The following is a 24,316-nucleotide window of genomic DNA, read 5'->3' on the forward strand; positions in this document are numbered from 1 at the left end:
AAGTCGCGGTTCCTATGGGGGTCTGGGGTAGGGGTGGTGGAGAGCTGGGAGAATACAATGAGAGTATCTCTGCCTCTCCCACCCCCATCCCGCGAGCAGAGGTGCAGGCTGGAGGCAGAAGTAGTTTTCCTATTAGCCCACTGGATGTGCACAGTGCTCAAGAAAATCTTCCAAAGCTTTGTTTTGTTTTAAAGGCTGCTGGAGTCTGAATTACCATGTAAGGGGTGTGTGTGTGTGTGTGTGTGTGTGTGTGTGTAGGCTGCCCAGGGATGAATGGTGAGCTGAATTAAAGAAAAAAAAAGACGAAGAAAAACTGGATTTTTTTCCTTTTTTTTGGCCTGTGAGAGTTGGAGGAAGGGGATTTTGTGTAGGGACAATTCTGCTGCTGAAGTGCGGCTTGTCTCCTGGATCTGAGGGCCAGAAGTGGCCATCTGCCTTCAGTGGCAGGGCCGGCCCCTGGGATGCAGTGTGTCAGCGTGGCGTGGATTCAGCAGGCATCCTCAAAACAGCTTTGAGGAGAGTTGTGAGTTGCAGATGTGACACTTGCTGGAAGCAACGTTGTGATGTCTCAAGATATTGCCTTGCCACCTAAAACGTGCACTTTCAGGCTCAAGCAAAGTGGGCTGACATGGCCCCTACCCCCTGGGGCTGAGAAGGGGGTATTTCTGCTGTGCCTGGGGTCGCAATCCTAGATGGAGTGGATGACAGAGCAGAGAGGGAGACCCTCAAAGTTTGAGAGGAGTTGGCAAGCATATCGCAGGGACTTCTCCCCCCTTCCCCCCAGAGACTTCACTGGGATGCTTGAAGCACCCAGGCGATTCCTTCTTTGCTTAGTAAAAAGCGAAGAAAACCCAAGTCTTGAAAGATTGCAGGTGGCACGTTGGGCTTTTTCTGAAGCTGCTGTGTGTGTGTGTGTGGGGGGGGGCGGGCTATGGGGGTTCCCAGGCAGGTCGGGGAGCGAGCACCAATGTTATTGTCCTGGGGGTGAACTCTGCCCCGGGTCCCCACACGGTCCCCTCAGTCGCTTGAGACTTTAAAGTCTCCCTGGGACTTGGAGCTCTAACTTTGCTCTGGTGCAGGGGCTGTTGCAGTTCGCCGGGTTTGCCGCTAGACTGCACTCTTATCTACGATAAGAATTCTTTCTGGACAACTGCCTTCAAGAAAATATTCCTCTTGCTAGTTCAGTTCAGAAGTACCTTGCCTGGTGCTGCTAACCCCCCCCCCCCCATCTTCTCTTTTCATTTAATTTATTTGCCAAAAGGCACTTTAAAAAATAAGCTTTACATTTAGAGGGATGTTGGCAGAAGTGCTTTAGGTGTTGACTGGGAGAGGGAGATGTCCTCTATAACGATTGGGAGCATGGGGCAGGGAAGCAGTGTCTTTCTCGTTGCTTTTCTGTGGCTAGGGATCTGGTAAGGAAAGGTTAGAACTGTGGGAGATCAGGGGTCATTTTCTCTTTCATGTCCAGTTCAAACTGGCAAGAGTGGTGTGTGATCCAGTCCCTGCTACTGTTTTTGGACTTGCTCAGTAACTCAGTCCACTCCCGGCACACCGGCAGCAGCTGACCTGGATGAGTGGCTCAGTTCCAGGTGCCTTGTATTCTTTTTTTTTTTTTTTTTAAGATTTATTCATTTTATTACAGCCAGATATATACAGAGGAGAGACAGAGAGGAAGATCTTCCGTCGATGATTCACTCCCCAAGTGAGCTGCAACGGGCCGATGCGCGCCGATCCGAAGCCGGGAACCTGGAACCTCTTCCGGGTCTCCCACGCGGGTGCAGTGTCCCAATGCATTGGGCCGTCCTCAACTGCTTTCCCAGGCCACAAGCAGGGAGCTGGATGGGAAGTGGAGCTGCCGGGATTAGAACCGGCGCCCATATGGGATCCCGGGGCTTTCAAGGCGAGGACTTTAGCCGCTAGGCCACGCCGCCGGGCCCTGGGTGCCTTGTATTCTAACAGAGAAGTTCTCCAGTAATGCCTCTTTTTGTCTAGCTGACCTCCACAGGCTGGAAGATGCTATGTGTATAAGAACAGGTAAATGCAAGAGGGGGTGAATCATCCAGGTGGGGCAAGGGAAGGAAGGTGAGTGTTATGGTGGGAGGCGGGCAGGGCACCCTGGGGAGGTTCCTCAGCTCGTCTGCCTTGGCTAACCAGCCACTCTTTGTCCCCTCTTGGAAAGGGGTGTATTAGGAGGGATTCAGGGACTGGGGCAACGGGGGTAAGCTTTGTGAGGACTGAGAGAAAGAAGATTTCTCTGTCGGCCAAGGTTGTCTAGAATGATTTGGACTAAAGAAGGGGGACTTGCCAGATGAGTTTTGCTTTGCAGAGTCCATAATCAACATGTGGCAGTAGGGTTGTAATGTGTTGGTTCTGCTCCTGCAGTGAGATGTGGGATGCCTGTGAGCCTCCCCTGATACCTCCCATCCCTTCTGAAAGCCTAGATCGCAGCACAGCCACCTGGAGAAGGTTGCTTCTGGAAAACAACCATCTTGCTCTTTGGGGAGTTTGGCTGGAAGGGGCTCCTTTAGTTGAGGCAATTGCAAATGTGAGAAGCCAGGCATCTTGCCTGGAAGACTCCTTCCTTGAACATTGACTTGTTTTTATGTCATTGTGAGCCTTCCAACTTTGGCACAGGGTAGCTTAGACACTTTTCAACTAGGTCTTTGTTGGGGAAGTGGGAATTGAGAGTCATCCACTTTCAAGCTAGGAGATAGCATTTACAGCTGAAGAGTCCTCCCCAGGGTCACTGTCTTCGGGTTCCTAGCTGATTTCCCAGGCAAGCACAAGGCCTGGTTAGAGAGAGCTAAACTTTTGTAAGACATGAAGTATTATGGTGTCTTCAGGCTATGTAGGATAAACATTAGCAGAGGATCTTGCCTTCCTCCTCATTTGTCTTCTCAGACATGCTTACTGGATACCATTTGTTCCATCCTCAGGTCCTCATGACCTTGACTTTCTCAGAGCCAGCATGTGTCGGGTATACTCACACTGGTCCCTCATCCTGACCCCCAAACTGGGCCACAGTGACTTTCAAGAAAGAAAGCCTGCTGTTGCTGGTGTCCCTCCATGGAAGAGGGAAGTCCCCAGACACTGAGATTTCTGCAGAAGAGGGACCCAGAGCAAGGCTGGTGCAGTGACCGCAGCGAAGGCTAGGTGGCAGAATAGATACATCATTCGCGAGGCGGTCTTCCACAAGGGTAACAGTCTTCAACAATGGAGATGGGGCGTGGGTGGAGTGACAGGCAGTGTGTCACGTACATACTGCCCAGGCCTAGGCACTGCTGTTTGTGCCTCAACAAAGCCGGTCCACCCAGACGTGCAAGCTGCTGCAGCTGCTCCCAGCAGCTACCTTCATGCCTGCTTCCTTCCCAGACGATGTCTGGGTCAGAACTTGATGACTTCAAGACTGTGGATGCCCCGAACCTTCTCTGGCGAATAAGCAGAGTGCTTGAAAGTATTCCCCTTTAAATATTTAACCTCGTTAATTATGGTATACTTTAAACAAAGAGCCAAAGATGGCATATAGGTTATTGTTTACTCACCAGTTCGTTTTAAACACGGTACTAATTTGCACTTGTGGGTAGAGATTTTATTTCAAACAAATACAGTGTTACAGACAACGGCTTACCTCCTGCTCCAGCCTGCCCTGCCGTCTTTCCCCCACGTTCCCCAAATAGTACTCTGTGCTTTCTCTGCAGTGTTTATTCTGGGCTTTATAGAAAATTTCTTAGAGGACAGACAGAATGATGTTGATGGACCAAGCACATGCTATCTTTGAGTTCATTTGGTAGTGGTGCTTATTGTTCTGGCAAGTTCACTAGGGGCTACCTTGACCCTAAGGCTGGCTATTACGGTGTCAGGAGTCAGCTGTGACTCAGAGTGATTTGTGTGGGCAGTGCAAAAGTTAATCGTTTTACAGATTGATGTTTAGGAGGGTTTTGGAACAGCTCCAGACAGATAGGGCGGGATGGAGAGGGCTCCATAAATAGAGTTTCTGGCTGGAGACCTTTTGTTTCCCTAGTCACGGGATCTGGCACGTTCCTGCCCTGGGCAGCTTGGAAGTAGTGTCCAAATTTTGGAAATTAACTAAGGAAAATGATCTGTTATGCCTTGGAGGACACTGTTGGTCAGTCCAGATCCAGGAGGGGGAGGAGTGGAGAAGGTAGGAAAGCAGAATCAGGTGGGATAAAGGGAGAGCGTGACAAAAGCTTGGTGTAGTTTTAATCAGATGCATCTAAGTCCTCATAAAGCCAATGAAAATCACAGCATGTGGCTGGCATTGAGTTTTCATCACAGTTGAGGAAGGAGCAGTGGGAAGAGCTAAGTTACCACCTCTGTTGCATGGGGGGAACACATTTGGGTGACTTAGCCAAAGAGGTCCATCCGTTTCTTTTATTTGAAAGGTGGATTTTACAGAGAGCGGAGTGATAGAGAAGGCTTGTCATCTGCTGATTTACTCCCCAAATGGCTGCAACAACCAGAACTGAGCTGATCCAAAGCCTGGAGGTCTCCCACGCAGGTGCAGGGTGCTAAGGACTTCAGCCATCCTCCACTGCTTTCTCAGGTCATAAGCAGGGAGCTTGGATCAAGAGTGGAGCAACCAGGACATGAACTGGTGCCTACATGGGGTGCAGGTACTGCAGCCAGAGGATTAGCCTGTTATGCCATCGGGTCAACTCTGAGTGGTATTTAATTGGGCTCTTGCTCTGCAGGGCACAATCTGCATGGCTGTGTGGTGGTGGCAGCCTTGAATGGAAGAGGTGAGCCTGATTTATACACCTTCAGGAGACCTTGCTTGTCTGCCAGTGTGGGAAGGTTTGTGGTTGGCTTCATGGCCGGGACTGAGGGCTGGGCTTGAATCTCTTCAGAGCAGCCTTTGGCTGTGTTCCCAGTCAGGCCACTGTAAACCCTTGTGCCATTCCTTAGAGAAACAACACTGTTCCTTGGCATAGACTTCTTCCAACAGGAGCACCTTCCTCTGTGCTCCCTGGTGAGCGCCCAGACATCCTTGAAGACTCAGGTGGAATCTAAACTAGTTCACAAAGTTTAGGGGCCTCCTTTGTGTAGTTTCCTAAAACGCTTCTAGCTGGTGCTCAGAGGGTCCTTTGTGTTTTTGTAAATAAAATTAGGAGAATAATACAGCTTAGCCAATAGGGTTTTGCAGACAGTTCATGACAACCTTGTTAGTGCTTCCCCACTTGGCTAATTGTCTTGAAGGCACTAAGTTTTACTCATCTTTTGTCTTCTTTCTGCTTTTCCTTCCATTTTAATTTCTTTGCTTTGAAGCTAGGTATAATTTCTAGTGTAGAAAACACTTAATACATGATTTAAAAAAAGAAAACACAAATTGCTTGAAAGGTAGGTTTACAGAGAGAGGAAGGAAGGCACACACACAGATCTTCCATCCATAGTGCATTCCCCAATGACTGTAACGGCTGGGACTGGGCCAGGCCGAAGCCAGGAACCAAGAGCGTCTTTTCAGCCTCTCACATGAGTGTAGGGCTCCTAACATTTGGACCATTTTCTACTGTTTCCCCAAGCTCATTAGCAGGAAGTTGGATCCAACGTGGGGCAGCTAGGAGTCAAACTGGTACCCATATGGGATGCTGGAGTTGCAGGTGGAGGCTTAACCTGACATGCCAGAATGCTGGCCCAGTGGCTGATTTTTCAGTATAAGACATTTATTATTTCCTAGTTATTTTGACACCTTTCTGAATACCTAGATGTAATTTGGCTTCATTTTGACTGTACAATGTCCACACTGATGTTTTCTTTTTTACTTTTTTCAAAAAAACATTTATATATTTCTTTGAAAGATTTACAGGGAGACACAGAGACAGAAAACAAAAGAGACATATTCCATCTGCTGATTCATCCCCCTAGTAGTTGCAGTGGGCAGGAGCCAGGAGCCAGGAGCCAGGAGCTTCATCTCACCATATCAGATGGGTGGTAAAGGTCTAAACACTTGGGACATCCTCTGCTGCTTTTCCCAGGCCATTACCAGAGAACTGGATTGGAAGTAGCATGGTCACAAATTGGTGCCCACATGGAGAGCCAGTGTCACAGGAAACGGCTTTCTGTGCTATGTCACAACGCTAGCCCCCATTTTGATGTTTCTTTCTTCTTTTTTTTTTTTAAGATTTATTATTATTGGAAAGCCGGATATACAGAGAGGAGGAGAGACAGAGAGGAAGATCTTGCATCCGATGTTTCACTCCCCAAGTGAGCCGCAACGGGCCGGTGAGCGCCGATCCGATGCCGGGAACCAGGAACCTCTTCCAGGTCTCCCACACGGGTGCAGGGTCCCAAAGCATTGGGCCGTCCTCGACTGCTTTCCCAGGCCACAAGCAGGAAGCTGGATGGGAAGTGGAGCTGCCGGGATTAGAACCGGTGCCCATATGGGATCCCGGGGCGTTCAAGGCGAGGACTTTAGCCGCCAGGCCACGCCGCCAGGCCCCATTTTGATGTTTCTATTTTGCCCTTTTATACTTTAGCATAGTCAATTCTGTGTGTCTTAAATGTGAATAATTTATGAATCCTGAAAATAAAAATAAATTACAATAGATCTGTCTCGTTGGAGTTTAAATATGTTCATTGTGATGCAACCCAAGTAAGTACAAACATATTAAAGTATAAACTTCATATGCTTGTCTCACTGTAATATCCAACAAATATATAAATAACTCAACAAAAATTGTAGGCCTAACGAAATACAAACATAAAACATTAATTTAGTGTGTTGGTTGATGTTTGGTTGAAGTTTCATGGAAGATTAATCGCTACTCCTATTGTGATTATAGTTTAATTGTTGCAGTGCAAGGTTTGGAGCTTGGCATATGCATGTTTGATGTTCCATTTAATGATTTAATTCTATCCTAGTTAAAAACCTATAGTGGAGTCATATCCTACCTAGTTTTAAAGTTATTTTGACATATGAAAGTAATTATAATCAAGATTTTCTATAAAAGTTCCTCAAATCATTTACAAACAGAATAACCCTGCAAAACTTTCACTTCTCTTTTGCCACACTGTAGCATTCCACCTTCAATCTGCTCTTACACATTGTCTGAGGATCAAGTCATTGTCTACCTCTCAGCCCATTAGCAAATGACAAGGCAAGTTCTGTTTCCTGGATTCCACACCTTTGAAAATGGAAAATGTCTCCTAGAGCTGGATTGGAAGGCAGGCATTAGGATGACATAAAACACATTTAATCTTTAAGACTACTAACAAAATCACAACACACACACACACACACAAATGCAACTTGCAGAGGATATAGATGTGTCAACAGCTTGAAAAATATTGTTCTGTACTGTCCTTTTCTTGCTTATTCAAGATGACTCTCATGGAGAGCATGACCAGTATTCAGTCATTTCTCATCTCAGGTCACAGGAGTCATCTCCTTCAGAATGCCAAAAATATAGACATCTGGCCGTGAACGCAAAGTTGGGTTCACAGTTTCACAGATCCCTGAGCTGATTAGAACTCCAGGCAGCTTTACCTATAGAGATCCTACGTCTACTCTTGCCTTATTTTTCTTCCTTCCTTCCTTTCGTCCGTCTTTCCTTCCCTCCTTTCCTTAGTTTGTTTGTTTGTTTGTTTCTTCTTTTTTAAAGATTTGTTTATTTTTCTTTCACAGAGAGAAGAGACAGAGAGAAAGATCTTCCATCCACTGATTCACTCCCCAGATGGCTGCCACGACCAGAGCTGAACTGATCTGAACCTAGGAGTCAGGAGCCTCTTCCAGATTTCCCACGTGGGTGCAGGGTCCCAAGGTTTTGGGTCATCCTCCACTGCTTTCTCAGGCCACACACAGGGAGCTGGACTGGGAAGTGGAGCAGCTGGGACATAAACTAGTACCCATATGAGATGCTGGCGCTTGCAGGCACAGGATTAACCAGTTGAGTCATTGCACTGGCTCCCAACTGTTGCTTTGTTGGAAGGATTGTGAGTTCTTTCAATGTAATAGGGCCAATTGGGTGGGGGGGTTAAACAGACTTGGTATCTGTCCTCTGTGATTTCTTTCCAGGCTGGGGACACCATACAGGCTGGGATAAGGAACCTGCATGCATTAAGTGACAAATCTTGGACAAAAGCACAGATCTGGATGGGTGTCATAATGCAGAGGGTCAGGCTACATTTCTGGGGAATGCCTGCATCCTGTGTCAGAGTGCCTGGGATCAAGTTCTGTCTCTGCTCTCTGCCCCCCAACCCAGCTTCCTGTAAATGCATCTGGTATTCAGCAGGTACTTGGCTCTTGCCACCCATCTGGGAAATCTGGATGGAGTTCCTGATTCCTGACTTTGGCTTGGTCCAACCCAGGTTGTTTGTTTTATTATGAACAGTGTGTGTGTGTGTGTGTGTGTGTGAGAGAGAGAGAGAGAGAGAGAGAGAGAGAGAGACAGAGAGAGAGAGAGAGTATTGGAGGTTTCATACAAAGACCTCACAGGAAGCAGGAGAGTTGGCTTCTGACCTTTCATTACATGAGGAGTTAAGAGGTACTTTATATGGCATAAACATTATGACTTCCTGGTTCATTCTGCCTTCATAGATGTGGAATTGGTAAACACAACAATCTCAACAATCTCTCACTGGAAGTGTCTTAACCACAAGGCAACCAGAAGGCCAACATGTATCTACAGCAAGGATTGAAAAGCTGAGTGGACAGACATGTGCTATTTACCTGATTGAGACAGACTGAGTGTGGAGGGCGGGTTTCACCAGACTGCATGCTTTGAATACCACTCTCTCTCTTTTTTTGATTAAAGTAGCTCAACCTTGAGCAAGTTTTCTAACCTTCCTCAGGTTCGATTTCTTCTTTCGTAAAATGGGATATGGCATCTACAAATGCTGGTGAAGACATTTCAGTCATTTAACACTTGTAGCTCAGGACCTGTCACGTGTGTGTTCACTAAAACTGGGATAACAAAGCACCACAGACTGAGTGGCTTAAGCAACAGAAATTTGGAGCTGGAAATTCAAGGTCAAGGTGTCCACATGGCCAGGCTTCCTCATCAGGCACTAAGGAAGGAGCTGCTCCAGACCTCTCTCCCAACTTCTAGAGGTTACTTGACTTGTGGCAGCAGAACAATGATCTTCACGTGGTTGTCTTGCCATCTGTGGGTCTCTGTTCAGACTTTTTCTTTACGTAAGGACACCAGCCAGATGAAGAGCCTGTATTACTCCGTTATGATTTCATCTTCTTGTGTCAGTAACTTTGCTTTTCTGAATAGGGGCACATTCTTTGGTGCTCAGGACAAGGACTTAATCACACAAAGATTTAGGAGTCACAGTTCAACTGACAGGACATTCCAGCAACTGCTAGAACATTTATTATTCACGATGTCTTCTTTAATCACATTTACATGAGTATGCTTATAACTGAATGTTTCAGACCCACATCAGTATTTCTGTAGTCTTTTCAGGCCTTCATGATACCTGGAAAAAAACGCTTTCGGTGGAGTTGCCATATTCACCCTGGTATAGCTTGCTGTCTAGAACAACAGTGGGCAATTGGTAGTCATTTGATGAACGGTTGTGAATAAATGAATGCTGTAGTTTCTTTCTCCTTCTTTTTCTTTTTTAATGCTCAATAGCATTCTCTCTCCTTTGTTATCTTTTTCTAGATTGCTAAAGTAACCTAATATTTTCATTTCCTTTGTTGATAACTATGAAATCTCTCCTAATCCACTTGCTTTCCACTGCCAGTTAGAAACTCAAGCAGATGGGAAAGGGTAGAAGGGGGGGGGTCACTGGGGGTAGAGTTACCTGTGTTGGGGAGAGCAGGTGTCTACTCTGAGCATCTCCTAAGGCTTGATCTTGGTCAGGCCTGATTTTGAAGCAAATGAAACTTTGCTCTGTGAGTTTGGGAAGAAATCAGCGAGGACTATGTTGGTCGTAGAGGTTAAAACCCAAAATCTGTATGAGAAGCCAGCAGCATGGGCAAATTGCCCCCTTCATTGTTCACAAGCCACCAGGCGTGAATGATTGCATCACCTGAATCAGCTCCTAGCATGAAAACATGTCAGGGGCTGCATAAAAGTCAGAAGTTGGAGGAACTGGCTGTGATCTGTAGGGAAACGATTCTCTGTATTCTGGAGACCCAGAAGTGAGCTGTGAAATGCTAAGGAGCTCTGTGCAGGTCTCTAGATCCAACCTCCTATCCCTCCCCAAAAATAAGTTACTAAAAATTAAGGACACAACATTAATTCTTGACTGGCCAGCATCATTTGTGTTCATCTGTATGCATCCCTCCAACTACCTACTTCCTCATAGCTGAAGAACCAAGATTACAGATGTGTACAGTGTTGGTAAAATGCAGAAAGAGGGCAGGTTGGTGGGGGGACCTGGGGTGCATATGGGCTTACGGAGGGCAGTAGCAATTCATTTTGTGTCTATCATTACCCTTGGGAACTGTGAACATAGCACTGGCCCTTCCTCCCTTCCTTATTTGATTTGACTGGTCATTTAATTTCATTTTTAAAAGCCCCCTTTTTAAATAAGCACTTTTTAAAATTAATTACATTGCATTATGTGGTACATTTTATATGCACTTGGAATCTGAGAAGATGGTGTAGGAGGTCCCAAGAAAGAGAAAAAGTGATTTAGAGGGACAATCCAGGTGAAGCAGCTGAGCATCGAAGAAATAGCAGGATTGGAAAGAGTGGGGCTGGTGCTACAGATCTGGGGATTACCACGAAAGCCTGGCCAATTAGAGGCACGTTCTGAGAGCACCTGACGCTTGCTCACCAAGGAAGCCCAAACCACTGGTGGAAAGAAAAAGCAGGAGACACCTGGGGAAACAAAATAAGGACAGCCTGAAAAGGAAAAGCTCAATTGGACCCTGAGTCCCTGAGTCCTGAACCTTGGAACACTTGAAAATTAATGAACTATTATTTGAAAGGGAAGTAAAGAAAGGGTTGCCACCTGTTGGTTCACACCTCAGGTGCCTGCAACAGCTAGGATGAGACTGGGTAAGAGCTGAGAGTCAGGAACCCAATCCAGGTCTTTCATACAAGTGGCAGAAACTCAAACAATTGAATTATTGCCGTTACCCTCTAGGATTTCCATTAGCAGGAAGTTAGAGTCCTGAGTTGAAGCTGGAACTTTAACTCAGGCACTCTGATATGGGATGTAGGCCTCTTAACCAGTGTCATAATCATTAGACCAAATGTTTGCCCCAATTGACCAACATTTACTGAAGTTTTATTACATGATAACCACTCGACACACATTATTTCACCAGTTACTGCTGTAGTCTTATAACAGAAGTATATTTAATAGCTTCACTTTATGATAGAAGAAACTGACATATTGACTGGTTAAGAAAACTAGCCCAAGGTCAAACTACCATTAAGAAGAGTTGTGCTATACACTTAGCAGCTTAAATTAATTAAGTCTGTGTACTTAACCAGCCTGCTGGAAGAAGCCAGTGGTGAATGTATGTGGCGTGATAGAGCTGTCACTGGGGCTCTAACTCAGGGAGTGTGCAGTGGATTGCTGAGGGTAGAAGTCACAAGAGTCATCACGTGGAATCATTGGTACAGATGAGCTAGTCTAACAGGCTGTCCTCTGTAGAGAGAAGAGAGATTGGCAGGGGTAGGCTGGTTAATTTTAGGTCAGATTGTCTGAGTTAGGAGATGCCCATAGAGCTGATCACATCCTGGTGAGTCTTGGAGGATGTTACTGGAAGAGCAAAACATTGGAGGCTTTGAGCTGATCAATGAAGATCTGCCCTTAGCACAGGGGACTCACACCATCCAACCCACTGAGGCTCAGCTAGAAGAAGGTGGCGAGCAGGCATGGGCGAGATGAATCAGCTCTGTCCCTCCTTGAGCTGGAACACCCATTTCCTCCTGCCTTTGGACATTGAGGCTTTGGGTTCTTGGGACTTGGGAGTCTGAGGATTATGCCAATGGTGTCTTACCCACCTTGCCTGGTTCTCAGGCCCTTAGTTTTGGACTAAATTATACACCTGATTTTCCTGCCCCGCATAATTGTGTGAGCTGATTGTTGTAATAAATCTCTCATCTTTCTGGGTATCTATCCTGTTGGCTCCATTTCTCTGGAGAAGGCTGTCTCCCATGGTCCTAGGAGAAGCCAAGGTTAGACACAGGGAGGGAGCTGGAATAAGCAGCTTTGGTGTTTTTAGAGAAGCTCTGGTAACTACCTTCTCTGAGTTTTCTAGAAAGGCAGAGTAATGTTGCTGAGGAGGAGGATGGGATGAAATCTGCTGAATTTCATTACGGTGAAGGAAGTCGAGATCTAGTTCTTATGCCAAGGTGCCAAGGGTTGGGACCTATGGAGAAATGACCATCTGGAACAGCCGGGATAGACTAGGCGGGAAGGCAGACTCCTGCAACTTCCTGGAAGTGTTTGAATGTGGGACCAGAAAAGCATGCAGCTTTTTGGCGCTTCTCCAGCAGAGTGGCTCAGTATGGACAGTGGGGCAGTAAAGGCAGGTGAAAGCCTAGAGATCAGATCAGACCTGCTTTTTGGCAACTTCTGCCTGCCTTTGTGAGCTGTGTGTATAGGTCCAGAGTGGGATAGAGGAGGTTTGGAAACAGGAGGCAGGGGTCCCACATCCCTGTGTTACCCAATGTTCTCCTACTGGCCAAGCACATTCCAGTGAGCTTGGGCAACAGCAAATAGATGGGGTTCTCCTTTCAAGAGCAAGGAGTTTCCCAGGCTCCTTGAGCATTGCAGGAGGTGGCTGCTAGCCACTGAGCATTGCAGGACAGTGAACACACACATCCCAGCTGTTCTTCCCTGCCTACTCCTGCAAGTATGAGGCATGTTTAGGAGCTTCATGATTGCAGCCTTGCAGTCCAGCAGGACAGCTGTTTACACCGTGCTTTTTAAGGATGCTTGAAGGAAAAGACACACTAATCTCAGTTTATTTCAACAGTTGAGAGAAGGCTATTTTGTTCAGAGACTGGGCATATTTGTAAGAGAGGACCTAGTTCTTGCTTTCCAGAAGCTTGGAGCTTGTAGACTCAACCTAGGGACAAGATAGGAGGCCAGAGACTTATAGCATGGGGAAGGTAAGAATAAAGGGAGGCATATGTGCCTACAATATTTTTGTTCAGTGTTTAGGACATTGAATTGAGAACCACACAAATCATTCCATTTGGATTTTATTTATTTGGATCTTATTTACTTATTTATTGCATGGAGGGAAGGGGGGAGAGAGAGAGAGAGAGAGAGAGAGAGAGAGAGAGATCGATCTTCTATTCATTGGTTCAGTCACCAAATGCCTGCAACGGCCCACATTTGCCTGATGAAACAAGAGCTGAGACTTCAATCCAGGTACATGGATAATAGCGATCCAAGTGCTGAGCCATCATCACTGCCTCCCAGAGTTTGCTGGGTTCAATGGCTAGAGCTGAGAGCTGAGCCCAAGTACTCTGATGTAGGCAGCAGGCATCCTACCAGATGACTTCTACATTAGGCCAAAAGCCTGTCTCTTCCATCTGGAGCTTTGTGGATGCTTGCAGTGGCAAATCATGCTTCATTACTGTAGTTTTAAGTTTTCTTAAGATTATATCTAGAATGGAGTGGGGAAGAGATCTTCATCACCTTTGAGCCTATATGCAACAAGAATAACACATGCTGAAAGCATACTCTTTAGTGCCAAATTATTCGATTAAGGACAAAAAACGAAAGAGGGAGAGCTAAGGACTGAGGAATAGAGAAAAGGGAGAGACCAAGGGTGTCTGGCAGACAGCTTGTAGAGGGGCCAGTACCCTGGACAGGAGGGATGGGGACAGGGTGAGAGCATACTGGGCACAGGCCACTCATCTACTGGGTATGTTACACACTTGGTGTGCATCTGTAAGCCTTGAGCCCTCAAAACAAGACTCTAGGATATTTATGTTTGCATTACATGAACTCTTTGAAGTCCCTGGAGTTGATTCTCATGTTTTGTGTGTGTGTGCATGTGTGCAAATGAGAGAAACAAGAGAGTTGAGGCAAAGCAAGTGATTGAGAGAGAGAGAGAGAGAGAGAGAGAGAGAGACTAATCCTGGCTGACTTCCTAAATAGCTGCAACAGCCAGTGCTGGGGTCAGGCTGAAACCAGGAACCCGCAACTGGAGCTTGGTTTCCCATGTGGGTGGTGGAGTCTTGAATACTTGGATTGTTTTTGGCAAGTGTATTAGTAGGGATCTGGATTCAAAGTGGAGTAGCCAGGACTCAAACCCAGTATGGGATGTTGACTTCTTAGGCAGCGGCTTAACCTACAACACAACCACGCCTGCACTAACAATTGCTTCATTTAATTCACAGTAAAATTCAAGCAGTAAAATTCCTTCTTATTCTAATTTCCTGTGGAAAATGAGATTTCCTAGATTTGTACTATGTGATACAGACCCAACACATAACTATCCAGATGTAGATTAATTCACGTGAAACAAAATCAAACTCAAGTTGCTCAAACTAGCTACTTTTGTGAAGCTCAGAAGCCACAGGCGACTACAGTATGGGACAGGGTAAATGCAAACATTTACATAAAAACAGGAAGTTCCAGTGTTCGACATTCCTACAGAGGCTAAAATCATGGCTCTGACTCCTTGGACCAGTGCTGAATGTTGTCCTAGCACCCACTAAAGAAAGAGTGCAAAAGAAGGAGGACGTGGTACCTTGTTTCTATTATTGTTAAGTTCTGCAGTATTTCACAGAAGTCAGGGAAGGCTGCCAGTGAATGTACTCACATCAATGGACTCCAAGAAAAGCTACATTAGCACTAGGCAGTGAACATGCAGCATGAAGCAATGAGCTATATTCTGTGCAGCAGGCCACCCAAACATGAATGTGCTTCCTGACAGTTTTCTGTGGGGGGATCAGATGCACCTATTTAGTTCAAAGAAGTATAAAGTCAGGAGCCAGGAGCTTCTTTCGGGTCTCTCATGTGGGTGCAGGGCCCTAAGGTTTTGGGCCATCCTTGACTGCTTTCTGAGGCCACAAACAAGGAACTAGATGGAAAGTGGAGCATCTGGAACATGAAATGGTGGCCATATGGGGTAATGGTGATTTCAAGGTGGTGATTTAACCATTGAACCATTGTGCCAGGCCCAAGGATGTGTCTTAAGAAAGACATAAGCAACCAGCTTGGAGGCCATAAGACCTTCACCCACATACCACCTGATAGATGTCCTATGTTTCCTGATCATTTAGGCACCTTCTTTGGTCTGACTGTCCTAGAATATTTGTCCAACTTCAAAGAAAAATCACATAATTCTGTGCGTCAACATTGGCTGACATCTGGTCAACCCGATGATAACCCACACAGATTCACAGTGCAAAAGAAGCTGACAGCCCCAGTGAAGAATTGGGTTTTCCAGTTCTAAAGTCCAGGGGTTATTCAAAGTGTCAAGGAAGTGAGAGGGAGGGAAGACACTCAAGAAGATTGATGAGGAGCATTTGGGCCTGGGCCTCTGGGATCCGCTTCTACCCTGAGGCTGGCCCAGCCAGCTCCAGCTCACCCTGGTGCCTTTGAAGTGTGTTACCTGGACAGTGAGCTAAGCCTGGCTTGGCAGGACAGGGCGGGAGGCTGTGTGGTCTGGCAGGGAGCAGAGCAGAGGGGCAGAGGGACTGAGCCGCAACCTGCGGCTGACTCACAGCACCTCCCGTGCCAGGCATTCTCCCATTTAGTGCAGCTGGAAAACGAGGAATAGACTTAACGCAGGATCTCACGGGAAGCCCCGATGTCTCTTGCAGGAACAAACAAGCAATCTTCCCTTCTTTCTGTGCTCTGTTTTCCTGGTGTGTGTGTGTGTGTGTTTCAGTCTAGGACTGCGTGTGTGTGTGTGTGTGTGTGTGTGTGTATGTATATGTCTGTTGTAACTTTCAACATTTTTCTTTGCTCCACTTCCTTGTATTCTCCTTGTGGGTCTGCTTGAAGCGCTGATTTTGATTTCTGCTTTCATTCTGGCCTTCAGGTATCTGGAGATCGAGCTTCTGGTGTCTTCTCCTTTCCACCCCACTACTGTCTAACTACCTTTCCCTTCCAGTCCAGGTGAGATCGGGGTTTCTGTGTGTCTTCACAGTGTGTGTCTGGGCAGGTCCCTGCCCTTCACCTTGACTTTAGAAATGATGGGGGCTGGGGCCAGTAAAAATGCTCTTGACTTGGCAAAGACCTTGAGGGGCTCTGATTCTGTCTGTTGCTGCAGCAACAGCAAGGGCTTTTTTTTTTTTTTTTAAATATAGATACCTTTGGTACAAAAACAAAGAGCAAAAATAGAATCAAATAGAATCAGTCCTTTCAAGTGAATAGTTTTCAAGGCTTTGCATTTCATTTGTCTCTGGTGCCCTGTGTCTTCCACCCCAGCTTCCACAGACAGACCCCATGTCTCCCATCACTCTATCATCACATTTTTCCTCTCATGTCCTCCTCTTACCTTCCCCTCCCATCCCCTTTCTCCTCACTTGGGGTGATTGGAGAGTAGATGGCCTCTCATCATTGCCACATTATTCAACCTCCTTTGCAGAGGATGAACATTGCACAGTGTTTGACTCGGAACACACTTAGGTATCACACAGACCAGAGCAGGCCAGACTAACTCCACCCATCAATGGAGTGACCGTGGTGAATTATTGCTTTGTGCTTCAGTTTTTTCTTAGCTATAAAGTGAAAATAATTTAGCCTATCAATCAGGGCTGGTATATCAGGGCTGGGAATAAGAAGCAGGTTAATGTATGCATACTGGGACATGAGCTTCTAATCTGAATTTCCAACTCTCATGTACATTGGGGGTTGTGCAGAGTATTCACAGTTTTCAAGATGACCTTGGTTCCTCTTCCAGTGTATTCTTTTTTTCCCATTGTGACAAGCATAACTATGGCTCCCTGTCTTGCTCCTGTCCTCGGGTGGAGAGCCATCTTGTGTATCCTCTCCGCTCCATAACAGGGATGAGTTCAGTGTAGAACCACCGTGCTGGAGGCTGGATCTTTTAGGTTTGCTCTTTCACAAATGTGAATGAAACGTCAGGGGGAAGGAGCTGGTGGTGGTCATGGTGACCAAGAAGTGTTAGGAGATTGCAGTACTAGGACAAGGACCAGAAGAACAAATATTCAGTAGCACGTAAGGAAGTTGGAGCTAACAGGCCGGAGGCAAGGAAGAAGGATTATGGATCATAATTGCCTTTCCTGTTCCAGGATCTCATGACAGCTTCTCCACGCATCCAAGACACTGTTATACTCCATTCAACAGCTCCTGTCTGTTTTCTTGAGCTAGCTGGACAGAGTGTCTGTTCTTTGCAGCCAGAAGAGCCTTTATTGGATGGTTTTGAGGGATTTTCCAATTTTGAACAGCACTTGGCTGTCATGCAAGGCCTCTTCTTTACCCACCTTGAAGAGTGTTGGGGTTGTGTCTTCGTGCATTGTCAGTTCTGCAAGATGCCACGCACCAAGAACTCTCTCTTCAGTTCTCATACTAGACCTCCTGCTCTCAGGAAACATCACAGGGGCATCCAACATTGCTCTTCCTGTTTCAGTTGAGTTCCCCTCTTCACTGTTCTTGTTATGGCTTTTGGGAGCCTTGCAACTTGACCTGGTCACTGTACATCGGTTGGGTTCCAGGTAACCAGAAAACTTCTTTTCAGACCTCTAATAAATAATTTCTGTTTTAAAAGCCTCAAACCATATATTACCCTTGCCTGATGCATGATGTTTTGAGTTTGTGCCCCATTCTTTTGAGGTTCCATCACATCACACATTCATAGATATTGCCTCTTTGGTTCCCCTCACAACATCTGTCTCAGTAAGTGACTGTGCTATCAACTTGGAGGCTGAAGTTATTGATACGGGTCTGGGAGGCAAGTCAGCTTTGGTGGAAACCTGGGGATGATGTCTGCTTCACCCTTCATCCCAGGCTCCCTGCCAAGCTACCAGCTCCAGAACCAAGCTCTTAGGCAGAACTCATTTCAGCATGAGTCACAAACATGAGTGAGTCTTGTTCACACGTGCCTGGCAAGGGCGAAGCCTTAAGGAGGATGTTTCAAGGAGCCCTATTAGGACCTTGAGGATCCTTTCTCTTACGTACTAGGAAAGAGAGCCCATAAACTAGAAGGCTGTACCTCCTCCAAGCTGTGTGCATGGAAAGGACTGAAATATAGCCCGAGACCTTGTCTCCATGGGCATGGTCGATCTCTGGAGTGTGGGGTCCGGAGCCATTCATAACAGGTACCAAGCATTCCTCTTTAACTTTTATTAATGGATCTGCCAAGACAGTACCCACTGACCTGGACATCTTTGTGATGTTTTTTTTGGAAACTAGCAAGAGTAACCTAAGCAACTCTTTTTCATCTTCTCTAGCACTTGGGAATCTAGCTTCTTCCAAGAGCCAATCCTATTAGGCTTTTCTTAATCCAAACTTCCTTGCCAGGACTTCAGTGGAGGGAGAATTTAGGATGGCTGAAATAATCACCTTCTGGTAAGCCTAAGATCTTTGACACGTGGTAAAGTTGAAGTTGAGTACCTCCATACTCATAGCTTTGGAGTCAATAGCCACATTCCTGAAAGATATCAGAAGAAAGAGGATGGAGCACCTGGAAAAGCCTGCTACTCCCAGCGTCTTCAACCCCGGGAAAGTTTCAGACGGTGATTTGAACACAGAAGGACATCATACTGGACTAAAAATCGTGCTCCTGAGCAGCGTCTACGTGTAACTAAGCAGCAGTCCATGTGCAAGAGAGCTACGGACAGATGCCTTTGGGCTGAGAAAGCCAGATACAATCTGGGATGCCCCATTAGGTTGTTATTTCAGATAAACAATAAATAAATTTTTGGCATAAGTGTGTCCCATGCAATCCATGAGACATATTAGAAACTATTTGTTGTCTGTCTAAAATTTGAATTTAAGTGACTGTCTTGTATCTTTTGTTTGTTGACCCTGATATTGGCTTGTGGGGTGGGCATAGTCCCTGGTGCCTCTAATTTGTGTACAGGTGATGCACATGCGTGTTTTGCCCATGGGCCATAGTGTCCCAAAGCCAGTAAGCAGGTTGAGAATGTGATTGTGTAACTGTATTTTTTAGAGGATACAATATCTTGGTCTGAGCTCATTTTGACATTTTTTTCTTTGCAAATGATTCCACAATTATTAATTTTCAATTTCCAAATATTTATCAAGTCTTGGAGATCCTTGGAGAATTTCAAAGCCTTGCCGCCCCCGCATCTCTAAACTTGACCGATGTTCGTCATTAAGTTCCCTGCTAAGTTATTTGGAAGAATGAGGCTAGTGGAATTCCTACAGCAGTATACCAATTGTCTTCCCTTTCTGTCATTATTTAGGACAGCTCTCATCATATTGTTCTTCCTTCCCTCTGATGAGCCACTGAAGAGATAAACTATGAAGACAGAAGCTGGAGGAGCTTAGGCGTGGCTGGGGAAAAATAAATCAAACCTCAGAGGTTCCAGTGCAGTTCAGAGGGGCATCCAGCAAGGGCCTTGCCAGTGCAATGAGCCAAGGCTTCATGCTAGGTCTCAGGGAAATCTGGCAGCCATCAAGTCAGTCCTTTGCAGGTAGGTCTATGAATGGAAGACTTCACAGAGCTAGCTCCAGATCGTGCAAAGGGAGTGGTAAGTGAGAGCTTTAGCTCTAAGTAGGGGAAGGAATAAAGCTGTAATACAGATTGTAACAAACTCCAGTAGACTGCCCAAAACTCTTTGGCTGCCCTGGAGGAATGGTGGAAGCTCAAATGCCAGTTTAGAGCATCAGAATCTTTGCTGCAAGGCAGATTTGCCCAACTGCCTGATTCTAGTTGTCAGAGGTTATTCCGTGGTGTGGAGTGTGGCACAGGGGCGAGGAAGCAGGCTGGTTATAATTTGCAGCTCTGGCAAGCTGTCCCACTTTACATGATGGGATATGTGCTCTGGAGCCAAGTGTTTCTGCAGCATCCAGGACCAGCACCTGTTGGCCTCCATCTTGACTACCTTCTTTGGGAATACGTGGTCTCTGCGCTGATGCCTGTGTGCATGCAGCTTCCCTCAGCAAGGAACCACCTGGACCAGGGGGAGGCTGATTGGCCTCATTAGTATCTCATTTCCTAAACAACGCCCATAGCTCTGGATTCTAGAAAGCCTGAGCTTGATCAGTCCAGAAGACTCAATCTCTTAGTGCAGGATGGGAAACAGAAATGTTGTTGCTGGCTTCTGCGTGCCTATTTAGTAGCCAATCCAGGCATCAGCTAGTTCTCTGCTCATCCTGCCATGGCTGGTTCCTTCTCTGCCAGAGCTTCGGTTCCCATTTAGCTATGGAACACAAGCAAATTGATGTATCCTTCTGGCCTCAATTTCTACATCTGTAAAGTGGGTGGCACCTCATCTGTCCCTCAGTATTCAACCAGAACATCCCTTCCTTAAGCCTTTGCTGGTGTAGATTAGAGTTAAGAATCCCTTTGTAAAGACTTGTAGGGTTGTCCCTGATATTTTATTTTCCTAAATTCAGAGGCTCATAAACATCTTGAGATATGGTCCTTTGCAATGTCAAGGGTTTCCTGTACATCAGAATACTGAGAATGGGTTAAGTTGTGCTTCGAGGATGATGGCTGATCTTCAGTGTCTTCTTTGTACTTTTTTGCGTGAGGGTGCATTTTTTGAACCGTGAGAAGCCTTCCAACTTTAAAGATTTTTCTGAGATGGAAAGGTCCACTCACTGGCTCTCCTGTCTCCTGGATGCTGACGACTGAGCTGTGCTTTCTGCCTGGAGGCAGAGAGTCCACACCGTGACCTCTGGAAGGTTCTTGTAGCCTGTGATTCTATGCTCAGTGTGTGCAGCTGGCCCACACCTATCTGTGGGAGTGTATTGCCAGGAGGCAGAGGAGAAGGGGGCGCAGGAGAGGGAATAAGCAAGGGAGCATGGGGAGGAGGAGAAGAGAAAGGAGGGTGGAAGAGAAAACTGCACTGTCACCAAAAGTTAGAAAACTCCCTTTCAACTTTTCCCTTGTAATTAGTTGCTGCAGCTTGGGGGAAAAACTCGGGTGAGTTAAAACTTGTTGGGCTGCAGTGCTCAGTATGTGTGAGGCTGGCTTGGTGTTTGAAGGGGGCGGGGGGGGGGCGGGAAGCTCAGTACTCAAATGGGCTCTCCTCTCTTCTCTTTTGTTCAGTTCCTTGTCTGGGCTTCTGCAAGTTTTAAAACCCTTAGGTGTTCTTAGCCAAGGAGTCTTTCCCCTAGGGCTGGCCCAGAGATGCTGGGAAAGACTTGGCTGTAGCAGGTTTCTCCCACCCGCGATGCAGGAGGCCAGCCCCCCAAAGGTGTTGACTGGGGAAGCAGTGGAGAGGACGCTGGAAGAGGAAGGAAGGGCAGACACCCACGGGGGCAAGTGCAGTCTGGTTGGATCTCCCCAGGCAGGGAGCTTCTTAAAAGCTCCAAGTTGACACTCTGGTGTCTGATGCCTCTCTCAGGATTGCAGGCTCCCACTGCTCATGAACAGTGGCAGTTTCCTGTCCTATGGGTCTCTGATTCCTGCTTGGCCTGGTGGAGAGGAGCAGGGCTTTCACTCAGATGCCTGGATTTGAATCTTGATTCCTTGCTCACCCCCTGGGTAACCTGTGGCAAGTTGCTTAATTTCTCTAGATCTTGCTTTATGCATCAGGAAAATAGGTATGATGATAATATATTTCCTTCAGAAGGCTATCAGCCTAACCCCTGCTGGCACGTGATGATGGAGATTCAAGCTTCTGTTGTTAGTCTATTGTGAGAGACCACATGGACTTTATTTTTACAGACAGGCCAAGTCTGCCTTTTTGATACACTCAGAGCCTGGTTGCAGCAGGAAGGACTGGGATTCTGTGCCAGTGAGAACTTGCAGCTACTAGTAGTTGGTGCGGGCCCTGAGGCTGGAGGCAATGGATATACATTGAAGTAGAGCAGTCTGCTGATGAGGCTGCCTGGAGGTGGCTGCACAGGGAGCAGAGGACCTTGTGGATGTTCTGGCTGGCATTGTTGCTGGCTCAGTCATTGCTCCTTTGCTACTTATCCAAGCAGCTATGTCTGGCACCAAGCAAAAGCTCAGCCATCACTCCTGACCAGTGTCAATCAGGTGAATGGCAAAGATCATGAAGAACAGACAGATTCTTCAGGGTCACCCAGTCGTCATCTGGTATAATGGGCTTTTCCCACCGCGTAGCCAGGCATGGCCAATGACACACCCAACAGCTCGTTTCTACTGGGAATATACAGTGTGCTAGGCACACTGTACAAAAGATTCAACTTTACAGCAACTCCTTGAATAAGGGTAATCGGCCCTCTTATGTGGATAATCCACTGACACTTGCTGATTTTAAACTACATGTCTGTGGTCAGACAGCTTGTAAGTCGCCAGTGGGGGATGGAATAAAAAGCTGATTCTAAAGCTTGGGTTATTCATAATAGTAAGTGATTGATTTCAATAGATCCGTTGCTGAATGGATTTTTTAAACTGAAAATTTAACAGGACTTCTTTAATTTTCTTCCTGGTTCACATCCTCAAAGTGACTGGGAGTCACTGCTTTTCTCTCATAGTAGCCTTTGGCTTACCTACTAGAGTTCTAGAAATCTTGAGATTTTCCAACTTGCCCTAAGTTCTAGGGCCCCACAGGAACCTTCTGTGTCCCCACTAGGCCATACACTCATTAATAACTAAGATGATGTCTTTATCAAGCAACTATACAGCTTCATATTTGCACTTAATAAATGATTTCTAAACAAAAGTATCTGCCATTATAATAGCTATCATTTATTGATTGCTTATCATATGTTTGCGTTATAGAGTATGCTACATGCAATCACCTATAATATTCAAAACAATCTCATTGAACACATGAGAAAACTGAGACCTGGGGAGGTGAAACTGATACTCCTCGTGTTACCAAGCTGTAAGTGGCAAGCCCCTTACTAGAGTCTTATCATGGCTTGAATGACTCCCAAAAGAACTTGCGTTGGAAACATAATTTCCACATTCCTGTGTTAATAGTTACTGGAGCTGGAGCTCTTGGAGGTGATTAGAACTGGATGACATCGTGAGGGTGGACTCTTCGTGAGGGTGGACTCCCCGTGATGGTGTCAGTAGATTTAGAAGATGAGGTGGAGAGATCTGTGTTAATGCACCTGCTGACCCACAGGTTGTCTTTCACCAACAGGGGCAGGGTGCCACAGCATTGCAGCAAGAAGGTCCTCACCAGATGGTGAATAGAACTGATGTATCCTTGTACTTTCCAGACCTCAGAATTCTGAATCGAATAAATGATCCTAAATCTCACTGTCTCTTGTACTCAGTTACAGCAGGAGAAAATGAATAAGAAAGGCAGGCTTCCTTTTCCTACTCTTCTCCACCTCTCCCAAGGGTTCCTGAGATGGTTTTTCCTAGTTTCCTTCACTGTCCTTTTGATGAGGTGAGAAAGAAGTTAGCAGACTCATTGATGTCATCAGGAGCCAGCCAACACAATTTAACTTCTGGACAAGCAAGACATGTAAGTCCACAGGCCTGGCCTGCCAGCTTTAAGCCACTCTTGTTTGCTTTCTGTTCTCATTAATGTTCAGGGATCTGATTCCACTTTCTCACCCAGATAGCTCTGCAATTTATGGAATTAACGCTGCCACTCGGTCTGCAGGGAGAGACAGATTTCCTCCAGCGTAGTTTAGTAAGGAACACCACTCCCTCCCCTCCTTTATCCTTTCTCTCTGGATCCATCTGACTCTCGAGGCACCAGTTGGCAGCTAGGTACCCTTGAAGGATTTTACCCCATTTCTTCTTTCTACTATAGCAGTGAATGAAAACAGCATGAAACTGTTTTCTTAACAATTCTAAACATCACAAGTCAGAAGTGACTCTGAAGGGGACTGAAGTCAAGGTGTGTGAGCGGCTGGGTGTTTCTGATGCCTGCAGGGAAAGATCTGTTCCTTCTTGATTCCAGTTTCCAGCTTCCAGCTTCTGGATGTTTTCCTCTAATCTCTGATTCTGCCATCACATCACCTTTCCTCCCTATGTCACTCCTATCACTACTGCCTGTGTCTTGCAAAGAATTCTAGTGATTACATCTCTGGGCTCATTTGGGATCATAAGACAATCTCCCTATCTCAGAATTCTTGGATTACACCTGCAGAGTCCTTGTTGCCATGTGAGTTACTGTATTCATGGGTTCTAGGACTAGGGCTCCCCAGTTCTGAGCTCTTTTCTGCAAAGAAGGTTCTAGCTGACATTCCCCAGCTGTGAAACCATCAGGGGCACCTTAGCCTATCAGTGTCTGTCTGGAGTCTGAACGTCTTCCTCTAGCATCCCTTTCCCTTTCTCCCCTCTTCACTGCCCTTCCAGAAGCACTTCTCATTGCTTCGCAGG

Source organism: Ochotona princeps, chromosome 5 (genome assembly GCF_030435755.1).
Source record: "Ochotona princeps isolate mOchPri1 chromosome 5, mOchPri1.hap1, whole genome shotgun sequence".
Lineage (NCBI taxonomy): Eukaryota > Metazoa > Chordata > Mammalia > Lagomorpha > Ochotonidae > Ochotona > Ochotona princeps.